This window comes from Nelumbo nucifera, chromosome 4 (assembly GCF_055504915.1).
Source record: "Nelumbo nucifera cultivar China Antique chromosome 4, China Antique-T2T, whole genome shotgun sequence".
Classification (NCBI taxonomy): domain Eukaryota; kingdom Viridiplantae; phylum Streptophyta; class Magnoliopsida; order Proteales; family Nelumbonaceae; genus Nelumbo; species Nelumbo nucifera.
In genome coordinates, this window is record NC_142652.1 from 36,684,338 (window position 1) to 36,700,148 (window position 15,811).

Below are 15,811 nucleotides of genomic sequence, written 5' to 3' on the forward strand. Positions count from 1 at the left end.
AGCCACATGGGTTCAGCCTACCCTTAATTACAAGGCTTGGCCGAATTCACTGTAGGACACCGTGAACCCCTGAGTCCATCACCATGGGCTCTTAATGGGCCCAACATTTACACTAAATAGTCATTGGATCCAGTCATTGGATCCAACCATCTTAGCGCATCAGGTTATATATGTATGTATGTATATCTTTATATAAACATATTTTGCAAAACCAAATTTCAAACACATTTGAAATCCACTACTGGTAGTTTAGGTTTCCATCGGAGATAATGCATTTCCCCGATCATTCACTTTGTCCGACAAAGGCGCTGATCCTGTTACTATGATCACCCACTCAGGTGAATTCTCGGACTGTTCCAACATACCTAGGTTTTGACCTCCACTAAGGATCTCACTGATTGATATATCAAAGACAGCCTAATCCAACACCTAGTGCAGTACCATAATCGAGTCTAGGGGTCAGGTGTAACAATCCAATTTTGCCCATATGTTTCCAAGGTCCAGGGCAACACTGGAATTTAGTCCAGTTCAAGGTTTCAAAAAAACCCACACTGCATGTGCCTTGGGTCTCACCCTAGCAGCTGAGACTAGCCACCCCAACCAACTTGGCGGCACATCAGTGTCAGCCTTGGCAAGATAAATCTTCCCAGATCTATCCAACGGCTGTGAAGATTCTAAACTAACACAAGTCTTATAAGTGTCCAGTTTAAGGGTATTACATAGAAACACACCATAATAATATGAATCAATTATGCACTTTATTCATTTACTATAAATGACATAATGTACATCAATCTAATTGGAGCTAAGGACATACATTGTTTAACATAAACATATTTACTTATAAAAATACATATATATATATATATATTAATATATTTATTTATAAATATGTTTATATTGAATTTTTGTAATTTTTTTTTATAAAAAGACATGTATATATTAATATATATGATGAAAATAGTTGAAAAAATACTTATATTTTTTGTTTTTTATATAAACTTTTTTGTTTTTTCTTTTAATAATTTGTTAAGCTTTTTCATAATTCAAATCGAATCGGATTAGATTCAAATATTTGACATCCTCAACGGATTTGAATTTGAAACACCATTTGTGAGATCCAATTAGATCTTAACTAGATTGGATTAGATTCGGATATATCTTCATTTGAATACGATTCAATCCGTTTGCATCCCTAGATGATTGATTGTGTAAATTATCTAACAAGTTGTACATGAGATGTATGGAATCAATAAGTATGGTGTGGACAAATCCACACTACACTTGCAGAACACCCCTATGGGTATAGACAGTTTCTGTCCACATAGTTTTGTCCACAGTTCAAAACATGTGTAAAAATAGTGTGGTGTGGACCAGTCCACATTCACCAATTTTTAATCCATGTTACAGAACACCCCCTAAAGCAACCTAGCTATATAGCTAGCTATATTGTAACAGCAGGGGAACCACCTCTACAGCGTTGTTGTTTTGGACCGAGCCATTTGGTAGAGGTGCAAATTGGGCTGTGCTAGGTCTGCACGACACAGCTTGTGTGCGACCCATGCAAAGTGCGGGCTAGTACCTGCACTAAAACAAGACTTCAATGGAACTATAGACATCGGAGGGGTTAGTAGATCACATGACATGGTGGCAAGGACTGGATAGTTTTTTTTCATGTCCATTCCACTAGGCTAAAATATCAAAATTATCCCACCTCTTGTTGTTGTAGGAATTAATTAAAGTAGAAACACTTGTTTGTAAATAAAAATTAAGTTCAGTAAATGAACTTGCTGATAAACTGGTAATAGATTTCTACCTCAACTAGCTGTTTCAGAAGTGGAACTTACACCTATACAAGATTTCTTATGCCCACCCACTTGAGATTCATATAAGCTATACACTTAAAAATAATAAATTATTAACTTCTTCTATTTTATTTTTAACTTCAATATTCATATTTTCACAATATGATTCAAGTAAAATGTCTAAACCATATTTTCTAATCTTAGGATCTAATATTACAACTAAGCAATAAAGGGGAGAAATTTTCTCTCAATATTTTTCAAATTTATTTTCCATTATTTTAATAATACTTTGAAGTTATGGATTTTTCCTATACAAAACATTCACTATTTATAAATAATTTATTAACTAAAAGACAACTAGTTGAGTAATGAACACCTAAATATTCATTAGTTGCACCATAAAAAAATTGTAAAAAATCTTTTATACAAATTGTCATTTTCCAATCTTCCTCAAGTATAGGATCGTGTGGCATTTTTACATTATAAAAACCACTAAGAATTTGTTTGTAAGCAATACAACTTTCTAACATAGAATAGGTAGAATTTCATCTATGTTGAACATCTAATACAAAATGTTGATATTTTAAACCATAATTTTGACATAAATATTTAAATTCTTGTTTTCTTGCTCTAGAACTTTTAACATATATTATACAATTTCTAATTTTAGAAATATGATGAGAAATAATATTTAAAGCATCTTGAATACATCGATTTAAAATTTGACATGCACATCTAACATGAAATAATTTACCATCTAAAAATTGTTTTAATTGAGATTTTAAAATATTTACTGAATCGTTATTACTAGCATTATTAAAACTAATAGAAAAACTTATTTTCAATTCCCTTAATATATAAAGTATTTAAAATACTTGCAATAAGAATTGGGTCAGTATGTGGCCATTCAAGCCTAGTAAAACTTAAAATTCTTTTATGTAAAATCCATTTTTCATCAATAAAATGTCCGGTAACAAAAATATAACTTATGTTAAATCTAGATGTCCAAATATTAGAAGTAATTGCAATTTTAGAATTAAGATTTGATAACATAGAAATTAAATTTTGTTTATATGAATAAAAAATTTTTAAAGCATCTATTCTAATAGTATTTCTAGAAACTTTTTTAAATTGTGGGTTTACAGATCTACATAAAAATTTTTCAAGTTTAGTATCTTTAGCTAATAAAAATGGATGTTCAGCATGCACAATATATTTTGCTAATTCTTGCCTCATTTTTTCTTGGAAATATTTAAAAGTATCAAAAATCTCACTTCTTATTTGTGCTTTTGATGTTTCTTTCCCTTCTTCTTTCATCAAATGACGTTTCAAATGTCTGCCCAAGTAGCCAGTATCACTACTACTACTATAGCTAAAGTCACTGCTACATTTTTGACAAAAGACTCTCTTTCCCTTCCCCTTAACCTCCTCTATTTTAAATATTGTCCAAACCGGGCTAATCAACCTAGTGTTCACCTTTTTCTTTCCCCTACCTCTAGTAGCAGTACTAGGGGTGGGAACATCGGTAATAACAGTAGTAGCATCCATATCAGCACTAACACTATCACATTGTGGCTGAACGTCGACATCGTTGACATTGACTATGTTGGGGAATTGGTGTCGGGAGCAAGAGGAGGAGACAACCATTTTTAATTATAAAAAAAATAAAAATTAATTTAATTACACTTACCTAGATTGCCGGTTTAGAATTTCAACTTGATTTCAATGGTTGAAGCCTCCAAGTCTCCCAAATTGCTAACTTGAGCAAGCCTTGTTCTTGTTGAAACTTGAATCAAGTTGAGAATTGGAGAGTAGAGAGTGTATGAGAGTATATGTGAGTGTATGATGTATGAGACAAAGAGACTAAGAGAGTATGAGAATTGGTGTGATGAGAATGGTGGAGGATAATGCTATTTATAGGAATTGAAAATAATTTAATTATCCAAAATACCCCCAAAACTAGCTATTTTTTAGTTGCTAGTTAATGAAAAGATCGGTTGGCTGAGACTTTGTAGAGATATGTTGGAGCTGTATGGTCTTGTTCTGAACATGCTCACACACAAAATGGCAATCAATATCGATATGTTTTATGCGTTTGTGGAAGACCGGATTTGTAGTGATGTGTATGGCTGATTGACTGTCATAGAAAAGCTTTATGGGATCAGAAATGGGAATGCTAAGTCTTGGAGTAAACGCTTAAGCCATAATAACTCGTTGGTGGTAACAACCATGGCTTGATATTCAGCTTCTACATACGAGCATGACACAGTTGTTTGCTTCTTAGTTTTCCATGAAATGATAGAGTTTCCAAGTAATGCAACATAACTTGTAGTGGACCTCCGAGTTAACGGACAAGAGGCCCAATCGGAATCACAATAGATTCGGAGTAGCATCTCATTGTTTGACAGAAAGAATATTTCATGATTGGGATTGGCTTTGATGAATCTGACTGCTCTTTTAGCAGCTTCCATATGTTTTGTGCACGACTTGCTTAAGAATTTTGTTAGTATGTGCACTAGAAAATAGGGTTCTGGCTTGGTGACTGTCAAGTAAACTAGCCGACCCACTATGCACCTATACTAACTTGGATCATTTTACAGAGGGCTATTGTCATCAACAAAGTGCCTTTGTTGCACCATAGGATGTGATGCAGGCTTACAATCCTCCATCCTTATATCAGAAATGATGTCCAAAGCATATTTATTCTGACATACGAAAATTCCAGAACTGCTATGCATAATTTCTAAGCCCAAGAAGTATTTGAGTGGGCCTAGGTCTTTCAAGGAAAAGCATTTGTGGAGATGTTTCTTGAGATCACTTATGTGGGATGGATCATTTCCAGTTATGATCAGGTCATCAACATACACCAAAACCATAGTGAATGGCTCATTTTTCTTTGATGTGAAGATTGAGTAATCTGTTGTGGACTAATTGAACTCAATGCGTGTCAATGCGTTTGCAAAATTCTCATACCAGCACCGTGAGGTCTGTTTAAGCCCATATAAGGACTTGTGTAACTTGCAAAATTTATTCTGTGGTTGCTTGGGAAAGCCGGGAGGTATACTCATGTACACATCTCCTGCCAAATCCCCATTCAAGAAAGCATTGTTCATGTTCAACTGGTGGAGTTCCCAACCCTTTGATGCTGCTATAGCTAATAACCATCGAAGTGTGACTAGCTTCTCCACAGGAGCATATGTATTGTGATAATCATATCTCTTAACCTGGTTATTTTCCTTTGCTACTAGACGGGCTTTGTAGCGCTCTATCATGCCATCAGCACAGTATTTTAGTTTGTACACCCACTTTTCTCCAATGGGTTTCTTTCCCGGAGGAAGGTCGATTATGGACCATGTTTGATTTCTCTTAAGCGTTTGTATTTCTTCATTCATGGCTTGTTTCCAATTTAGATCATGGGCCGCCTGAGCATATGATTTGGGCTCAATGGGTTCAGATGAGGTTAGGGTTGAGGTGAATGTGGTATGTGGTATGTGGTAGGTTACAAATGAAGTCCTTGAGGTGGGCAGGTGGTCTTCTAGCACGTTGAGGCTGAGATAGTTCAACATGCTGGGAAGGTGGATGCAGGTCTGTCTCGACATTATCTAGGGGTGTCACAGACTCAGTGGACTAGTTTGAATGGTTAAGCATAGTGGGTTCCATCTATTGTTCGGTCTGAGGAAGCGGAAATACAATGTTTAGATTCTGGTTTTGGCTAGATGAATCATTGGCATATGGGAAAGTATCTTCATAGAAGGTTACATCCCTTGAGGTGAAGATTCAATGAGTCTCGAGGCTATATACTCGGTACCCTTTCTGTCTGTATAGATAGCCAACAAATATACATCAGGTTGCCCGAGATGCAAATTTATCTGTCTAATGGTCGCTCCTGGGCATAGCACAAGCATCCAAATGTGTGCAAGTGATTGAAGGTGGGAGGCCTTCCAAAAGTAACTCAACTAGGGACTTACCTTGAAGAGGAATGGCTTAGATGATTAATTATGTATGCTGTAGTGAGCACACACTCACCCCAAAATCTGATTGGTAGTGAATCTTGAAACCACAAAGCGCGGGCAACCTCTAACAAGTGTCTGTGTTTTCTCTTAGTTCACTCATTTTGTTGCAAGGAGTTGACACAGGTCCTTTGATGCATAATCCCATTTTGAGCAAAGAATAACCGAATGAGATCAGAAAGGAATTCTTTTCCATTATCATATCTAATTTGTTGAGCATTACATTTGAATTGAGCTCTTACCATGTTACAAAATGAGACAAGTAATGAAAAGTTTCTGATTTAAACTTCATCAGATACAACCAAGTACATCTGCTATAATCATCTACAATGGTCAAGAAATACCTTGCGCCTGAATGGGAAGGAACGTGATAAGGACCTCATATGTCAACATGTATCAATGCAAAGGCTGAAGTTGCTCTTGATGGCTTTATTGGTAATGAAACTCTAGTATCTATTGCTCTTTCACAAGCATCACAAACTCCATTACTGTTATCTGTGATATGCCTATTTAGTATTAAAGATATCTGACGAGTAAGAGCATGCCCGAGCCTATTATGCCATGAGGTATATCCATCTTTGTTTGTATGTGATGTGCAAGCCGCTACTAGAGCACCAGGGTCTAAGCAGTAGACTCCATCAAACAGATGTCCCTTACCAATCATCTTCAAGTGTTGGTCCTATAACACATAGGATGTCGAAGAAAAGAAAGCAACACAGTTTAACTGTGTTGTGAGTCTTCTTATAGACAAGAGATTATACTTAAACTTAGGCACATATAGTACATTTTGAATTACAAGGTCAGGCCTCTGTGTGACCATTCCTATATGAGTGGCGCATAAGAGATCATTATTCGGCAACCTAACAGAGAAAGGGTTTATTAAGGCTTCACAGTGGGTGAACAAGGTTCTGTCAGGGTCATATGATTTGAAGCCCTACTGTCCAAAATCCAAATGCTTGAATTTATTAAAGGAGTGAAAGGATCCTTACCAGTCATGGTTGAAGTAGCGAGCGGACCCTGACTATCATTACTTAGTAGCCTCAGCAATTGATTATACTGGTCTATGGTGAGGGATACAGGTGCTACTTCTTGAGATCCAGATGATTCACCTTTTACACAAGCTGCATGGGCTGATTTTCCATTCTTGGATCCATTCTTGGAATTCTTGGTTGATCGACCCTTATCCCAACCTTCAAGATATCCGATGAGTTCAAAACACCTATCTTTGGTATCCCTATTCTTTTGAAATATTTACATCTGGTTTTGGGTTTGGTGGGATTTTCATTACTTCAAATACCAAATTTATCCACATAGAGTGCAGTAGCAGTGTCGATCAGTGGCGCCTTCTGAGAAACCATGGCTTGGTATCTTTCTTCTTGTATGACCATGGCATAGGCATGGTTCACATTTGGAATGGGCTCTATTGCGAGGGTGGTAGATCGGCTATTGTTGAAGGTGTCCGCAAGACCCATCAAGAACTGTAGAACTTTATCTTTCTCTCTTTTTGCAATCAACCTTCTTGCGTAACCACAAGAGCATTCCCGAATTTTTAAAAGAACTGCAATCTTGTCCCAAAGACCCTTCATCCCTGTGAAATAGGAGGTCACAAACATGGTTCCTTGGTGTAATAGAGAAAGATCCTGCTTCAGTTGATATAATCAGGGACCGTGTCCCTAGGAAAATCTTTATTCAAGATTAGACCTAATCTCCATTGCAGAAGTGACAATGCTGTTGCATTTGACCCATGCTCTCACTTCTGCCGGAGGTTCTTCAGGTTTCAACATTGTTCCATCGACAAAGCCAAATTTGTTTTTGAATTCTAGTGCGATCCGCATCGCTTTCTGCCATGTTGGGTAATTTTTTCTTGTGAGCGGAGACAAAATCAGGACTGCACCAGGGTTGTTGGATGGATGCAAATAGTATGGTGAGGTTGGATCAAGATCAAACATTGGCTGATGCCGACATCATTTTGTAGCGGTATGGGGTTGGATTGAAGTAGAACTTGATTAAAGCTCTAATACGATATCAAAATTAGGAACAAAAGGAAGAAATTCTGTAATTTCATTATGCGATGAAGTTACATATTTATACTGCGACGAGGTCTTGGCTATGATTAAGTTATGAGGTTACGAATTGTCTAACCGTGTAACTGTGTAACTAACGTCCAGCGGTCTAACAAACTGACAACTGGATAATAATAGAATACAATAACAGAATATTAATCCTAATATTGGGAGGGGTATTTTGGTTATTATAAAGTCATTTATCACTTTACCTAAATACCCCCCTAAACTAGATATTATATAGTTGTTAGGGGACATTATTGTCATTTTATCTCCTCCAAAAGCCAAAATATATAAATACCCCCTATATAGTTGTTTATAGTTGTTGGGGGGGGGGTATTTCTGTAAAGAAAACCCCCAAAAGTTGAAACTAGCCGTTAGGGGGGTTCCAATGCCCAACGGCTAGTTTTTTGGATGGGTTGAGCGTGACCCATTAAGGGCTTGCAAGCTGGACTGTGTGCCTCGGGCCATGCTGTGCCGTGAGCCATGGGCGTCATGACATGACAGTGTGGGCCATGCCGGCCTGGCCCACCGACCTGAAACCCCAAGCCTTGCATGGCCCATCGGCCCATACAATCATGCTGAGCCGCAGCACGACGCGTGAACCATCAGGTCGGGCCAACTCAAAGCTCCATAATATCATATCTTTCTTCTATTGCTGATAATTTCTTTACCCACTAAATGCCAAACCACAACTGAATGAATTGGCATGGCATCATTGGTCCAATAGATGATCTTCTCCTTATTGGCCTGGAGAGGGTTTGGAGCGTGGAACTTTATGAAACACCTTCCCCCTTTACATGGGGACACAAATGATCCATGTAGAAACCCTTCTTTCCTACCTCCTTATTGCTGATTTAATTACCCATCCAATTCGCACATGCTAATTGATTATGTTTCTTCTCTCTCCCTCTCTCTCAAATTGAGATTGTTCACCAGAGACTCTCTAACACAGATGGAGATGGAGAAGCAATCAGAAACTGCAGTAGCCGAGATGAGGAAGACAGTGGAGAAGCTTGGATCATCTACTGAGGTTCCATACATATACCCCTCCCCCTCTACAATCTCCGTATGACTCCATGCCTCTTAGGCTCATTTTGGAAGGAGTATAAATACAAATATGTAGAATGCAAAATCTTATATTTTGTATGTATTTATACTGTACATATTTGTATTTGTACTCTTTCCAAACTGAGTCTTAAGAACATACACTTCTGACAATATCAATCCTTTGTTTAATCACAGAAACACGGAGACCCAACGCTTATGAGGTTCTTGGTTGCAAGACCAATGGACCCAAACAAAGCCGCCAAGATGTTCGTTCAGTGGCAAAAGTGTCGAGCCGAATTCGTTCCTTTGGGATTCATCCCTGAATCTGTAATCCCAGATGAGCTGAATGCTCGTAAGGTATATCTACAGGGCATCACTAAAGCTGGACACCCCCTCGTGATCGTAAAAACGAGAAGACATTTCCCTCCCAAAGACCACATCCAATCCAAGAGTGAGTAAAACAGCAAGAAGAAACTCATGAATGAAGAATTCTTAATTCCCTGTTTGCCTCTTCCTTTTTTTGCCCCTCATCATTTAAAAACTTGTTTTTGCTTTTACAAGTAATTGGTGCAAGCCAATAAGCCACAGACCATCCCCTAGGCGATCTCTGGATGGATTTAGGGGGTGTTCGCCAGTATGTCTGATTTTTCATGGCTCAGTTCCGAAAGAACACATACAAATATGTACAGTGTAAATACATACAAAATAATACAAAATACAAGGTTTTGTACCCTATAAATTTGTATTTGTACTCATTCCAAACTGAGCCCAAAGAAAAATGTTGATTAATAGAATTGTTTTGGTTTTGTTTTTGCAATAGCTCTGTTTTTTTTTTTTTTTACAAAATCATATATATATATATATTGGCAAACACTCCCTTCGTCGGTGTGTCTGATTTTGTTTCCAAAGAAAAAAATGTTGATTAATATAATTATTTTGGTTTTGTTTATGCAATAGTTCTGTTTTTTTTGGTTACAAAATCATATATATATATATATATATATATATATATATATATTAGCAAACACTCCCTTAAGATCATTTGTATTCAGCTCAAATTTGCACTGCAAACAAATAAAGCCTAAGCAATGCTGCATCATGGGCCTTTGTCAACCATCGAGATCGATCTTAAATCAGAAATTGAACTTTTATAGTATTTAGGTAGAATTTTATCACCATCTGACTATTTACATCAAACATTTTAGATGTGAATATAAGCTAATTTTCTGTATATTTGCTAGTTGGTCCTAACTCCTAATCATCCTAATCTAGGAATGAAAGCAAATTATGGGCTAGGCACAAAACTGGTCATAGGTCATGTCTCCTTGGACCTAGAGGTGTCAATTGGACGGATTTGGTCCAACCCGATCCAGTCCAATGTCCAACCCGATCCAGTCTAATGTGATTCCACTTATAAATGAATTAGACCCAATTCAGTCCAAATCCAATACAAACCAAAATCCAATCCAATCCATTAAAAATTAAATGGATTGGATTAGATCCAATCCAAACCGAATGAAATATCAAATATTATATAAAAGCATTTTTGGCATTGAAAAAGTACTTTTGTAAAGTACTTTTAGAAAAGTACTTCTAGACTTTTATAAAAGTACTTTTGTAGAAGTGCTTTTGTAAAAGTACTTTTACAAAAGTGCTTTCATGAGAGTGTTTTTATAAAAGTACTTTCATAAAAGTGCTTTCGTAAAAGTGCTTTTGAAAAAATGCTTTCGTAAAAGTATTTTTAAGTGTTTTTATAAAAGTATTTTTGTAAAAGTGCTTTCGTAAAAGTTCTTTCATAAAAATGCTTCAATAAAAGTGATTTTATAAAAGCACTTCTATAAAAGTGCTTTCGTAAAAGTACTTTTATAAAAGTACTTCTGTAAAAGTGATTTCATTAAATTGCTTTCATGTAAAAGTAGTTTTGTAAAAGTGCTTTCATTATTAAAATGCTGTTATAAAACTACTTCTATAAAAGTGCTTTTATAAAAGTACTTTTATAAAAATGCTTCGGTAAAAGTATTTTATAAAATTGCTTTCGTAAAAATACTTTTCATAAAATTACTTTTATAAAAGTGCTTTTATAAAAACGTTTTCATAAAAGTACTTTCATAAAACTGATTTTATGCTGGCTTCAGTTTTGATTGATTTCAAATTGGACAAGGGTTTGGCCTCATGATCGAATTATTAGAAATTTGGTTTAGGTCCAATTCAAACAAATAATAATATAGACCAATTTATTTTAGATTGACCCCATCCAATAATTATAATGGACTATTCAAATCCAGTTTGATAAGATTTGGATTTGAATCCAAATCAAAACCGATCGATTGATACCCCTACTTGGACCCAAGTTATGGGCCCATTTATAAGGCTCTCCTGTTTGGATTTGCCAGAGGAAATTGGTTGGGCCATTTAGCAAACTTCCCTGATTGACCCAATTAGAAAATCCTCTTTCTAAACAGAAATAGCATGGATACTAGCTAGCAGTGATCTATGATCAGCATGGGAACAATTATTTTATTTAACACTTAAAAATGTTTAACTATTCATGAGCTTAAAAATATTAAAATATATAGGACTCATCTGATGGTTACATTTGTTTGGTAGTGTAAATATTACTTCTCAAAAACTGATATAAAATTTGCATCATCTTTCTCCGGACTACATCACTTTATTTCTCAAAAATAAATAAGACAAAATCAAATCTAAAGCAAACCTCAAAGTAATAATGATAAATTTTGTTAGTAGGAGTAAATGTCTGATTTTGCTTTTTTGAGAAATGGTAATCAAACATTTATCTTAATTTGTTGTCTGTTATCGTGCAGAATTTGCGGTGTACATTCTAGACAAAACAATTGCAAGGTAAGAAATTAGATCTCGTAGCGATTAATGCTCCTCTAAGTCACTACCGAAGAACAGAAATCACAGAGAGCAGCGTTACTATATATTGTGTATGTAATATTGTTCGCAAACACAAACACGAAAGACTTTAATTCTTTGGCCAAACACAAAGACAAAACCAAAAGATACAGTTTCTTGCAGTCACTTACTAGATGGCATGTTTCATTATCATTGTCATTTAAGTAGAAGGATTATTGCGTTGGTTGATAACTGTGATTAGGTTACTTTTTCACTATGCGTTTTTTTATTAAAAAAACTGTGATTATGTCTAATAAATAGAATTATGATATTATTTGGGTTTATTTGATTTATAACCGAAATTACAATTAAAATCTTTTGGAATCGGAATCGAAATAGTTTATTTCCAGTCTGTTTAGTTCAGACAGGAATTTAAGTGGGAATTAAAATAAATTGGAATAGGATTTCATTTTCAAGGGAGGGGGAGGAAATGATCATTCTTTAAATGGGTCAATGCCATTCCGTCAGGAATGGGAATAGGATTCCAGTTCCACGTTATGAAACAGTTGGAATTGGAATGACCTATTCTAATTCCAATTCTGAACCCCTATTCCCACAAACCAAACAGGCCCTTAATCCGTAAACCCTACTTATCAGATGAGTTCAGATATGTTATGCACAACACGCAACCCAGCTGCAGTATTTACCTTGTGGGTAGAAGATCCGAACCCACCTGATAGGTTGGGCCCATGGACTAGATATTACAGCGTCTTGTTGTTGTCATTTGTCTTTCACGGAGAGATGCTTCAAATGTGTAGCTATAGTGTCTTGTGGGTAGTGTGTGAATAGCAGATCAAATAGGGTATAAGGAGAGACCATTATCAATTTAAATTTAAGTCTTCTATGAAATTGGAAGAAAAGAAGAGAGATTCAGAATTGGTTGTTTTGAACAGTCAAACAAATCAAATGACCAATGATTGATGAGTGAACATACTAGTGTTCCATAAACATATTGTGTGTGATGCGAGCCCATGTATCGGTAACACTGGCATGTTCACTTGTGATTAGTTATTTATGTAGTCCATTATACATATTTATATTTGCAATAGATTCATATTGGTGATCCATGCATTAAATCTTAAGGGATTTTTGGACTGCACTCTCCCTCAGAAATCTTTTTTGCAACCCTCTCCTAGTCTACTAATAACCTGCCCTCCCCCCCTCCTATAAACCACATTGTGCCCGTGAATTTGACATCAATCCACGGTCAGGATTTAGTCCACCCCTAAGTGGAGCTAGGATTTCCTAGGAATGGACTGAATCATAAAAACCCCTATATCAATATCTTCTAGGAGGCTGTTATGTGTATAAAGATGGTCATAAGGGCAAATATTTCTTTCACCTATTCTATAAATTCCACGATGATAGAAAAGTATCTGTTATTTCATGTAAAAATGTAATAGATAAACAACTTTCATGTAAAATTCTCTTCATTGAAACTTTTTCCCTGCCTTTTTCTTCCTTTGAAGATGGATTTTGTTATCTTGATTTTGCTTTTTGGGGACATTTCAGTTCTCTCAAGGGAAGAGAAATAGGGAATGAGAAGTTGATTGGCATCCTTGATTTGCAACAAATTACACTTAAGAATATAGATGCACGTGCTTTAATTACTGGTTTCCAATTTTTGCAGGTAAACATGTACTTCTCTTTTTCTAGCTAACTTGTCATTAATAATTACCTTTTGTCAATTTAATATCTTTAGGTTATGTTTGGTGATAGCTAACTTATAAGAGAGGAACAGAAATTTGAGGGAAGGTTCTTCTGCTTCTTCTCTCTTATTTTCTACCAAGCACAGCCTCTGTGAACTTAATTCCTCTATTACATGTTCCTCTGTCATGCAGTCTTTCTATCCAGAACGCTTGGCAAAGTTGTTCCTTTTAAGTATGCCTTGGTTTTTTGTGGGCGTTTGGAGGATGGTTTCCTGCTTACTTGAGAAGGCAACACTAGAAAAGGTTTGTTTTTTTTGCTTATTATTGTTGTTGATGTTGTTTATTATGAACTTGGAATTGATCAGTAAAGTAAATAGAGTCAATGCTCCTAATCAATGTTTTCAAACCATCATTGATCCGGATGGTCAGATTATTCGGTCCAGAAACCGTCCAAGTAACTGGTTCCATTTTACCCCAAACCTAGTTTTGCCCAAAAACCGTTGAAAAAGTCAACAATCCGTTGACCCGGACAATCAAATTATTAACCCATCTACCTGTTTAATGATTTTGACTATTTTTTATTTTTTTTTAATTTATTTATTAGAACGATCCATCTATTCAAACTGGACGATCAAACTGTTGACCCAAAAACTAGTGATCAAAACGGTTCCATTTCTGAATTGTTTTCTTAAAACGTTGCTCCTAACTTTTTAATTTTAGATGGTGTAGATTGTTAGTGTGAGTAATGAAAAAGAGAAAAAGGATTTCATAGAGGAAATTGGAGAAGATACTTTGCCCTAGAAGAATATGGTGGGCGAAGAAAGCTTGTAGCTCTTCAAGATGTAATATTGAGCTATTCTCTAATATAGAATTGAATATGTAACCTTATATTAATTTTTGTTTTTAATCATTATGAAAAAACAAGACTCTAAACATGCCTAACGTTAGGACCGAATGCAGTCTATCCTTCCAACATTTTTTTTCCGGCATTTAGTCAGACGCCCGAACAGCATCACACTCATGGTTTTTAAAATTGACCCGGAGATCGAACCGGTCAGGTCTGATTATCGGGTCAAATGGTCCAACCGTTCTGACAAAAAATAAAAGAATTAAAAAAAAATAAAAAATGATTAAAATCATTCGAATAATTTACCGTCCAATTCAACAGTTCGTTGACTAAAATCATTGATTTTAGGAGAAAATCTGATTTTTGGGAAAAACGAAACTGATCACCTGATTAATTTCCAGTTTTTTCGATCCAACTATCCGGTCCGATCCGGTTTTAAAAACCATGTTCACACTAATAGCTCTCCTCTTAAAATCGGTGGTAACGGAAATCAAATCTGCATTTTCACTGGAACAAACCAGTTAATGTACCAACTGACATCCCTCAGTTAAACAACATTTGGTAATTGGGCTTATCATCATGGAAAAACATTAAACTTAGTGAGGCAAAATTAATTAAATTTCCACATTATTCCTGTATTCCTTGATCTATTAGACACTCTGTCTTTTCTCTGCTTTCATGGTTTTACCGGTTCTTTGTCCTCATCACCTAAATATAATTTTGTTTAATTTCCTTATTCCTTTGTTGAGAAGATTGCGACAACTGCCACAATCAAATATTATATGAGTACTTGCTCTGGGGCTGAAAAAAAATATGTTTCTCTGAATTTGATTTGAATTCAATCCTCTTAATGAGTGACCCGAATTCAATCAAATATAATTGAATTGAATATATGGTTCTATCTCTACCCAATCCAATATAATTCAACTGAAAATATACATGCACAAGTATACTTAAAATTTATATTCTATATATAATATAAAACTGCTTTGGATGTTAAGTGTCATAGGTTTTACTTTTATGGTAGTAAAAGTAAGGTTTATTATAAGGGGAAAAAAAAAAGATAAAGAGATACAAGTGGGCTCAAAAGTCACAACCCGTGAAACCCTAAAGCCCAAAACCACACCTTTACAACTCAAGGAAACAAAAACCGGGCCACAACAAAAAGATAGCCCCAGATATTTTAAACCCACAAATAAAAGCATCTCTGCAAATGAAAAGCAAAAAAAAAAAAAAAAAAAAAAAAAGAAAACCACCACAAATTATCTGCTTTTACCACCTCTTCGTTGACCTTTAGTACTTTTTCATGCAATTTATTTTGTTCTTAATATACAAGATAAAATTAGATTATTTTATCAATATTTTTTGAATAAAAAATTAGTGAAAATGATGAAAAAATCTATGATGCCAAAAAGATATGGTATTGAAAGAGTTTTGATCAATCAAAATCCACCTATGAATTTGGATA

At 35.4% G+C, this 15,811-nt stretch overlaps 1 pseudogene; it reads left to right on the forward strand.

The window, feature by feature from the left end:
* Positions 1-8,839: 8,839 nt before the first annotated feature.
* On the forward strand, positions 8,840-14,365 carry LOC104607458 (sec14 cytosolic factor-like; annotated as a pseudogene).
* The last annotated feature ends 1,446 nt before the right edge of the window (positions 14,366-15,811 follow it).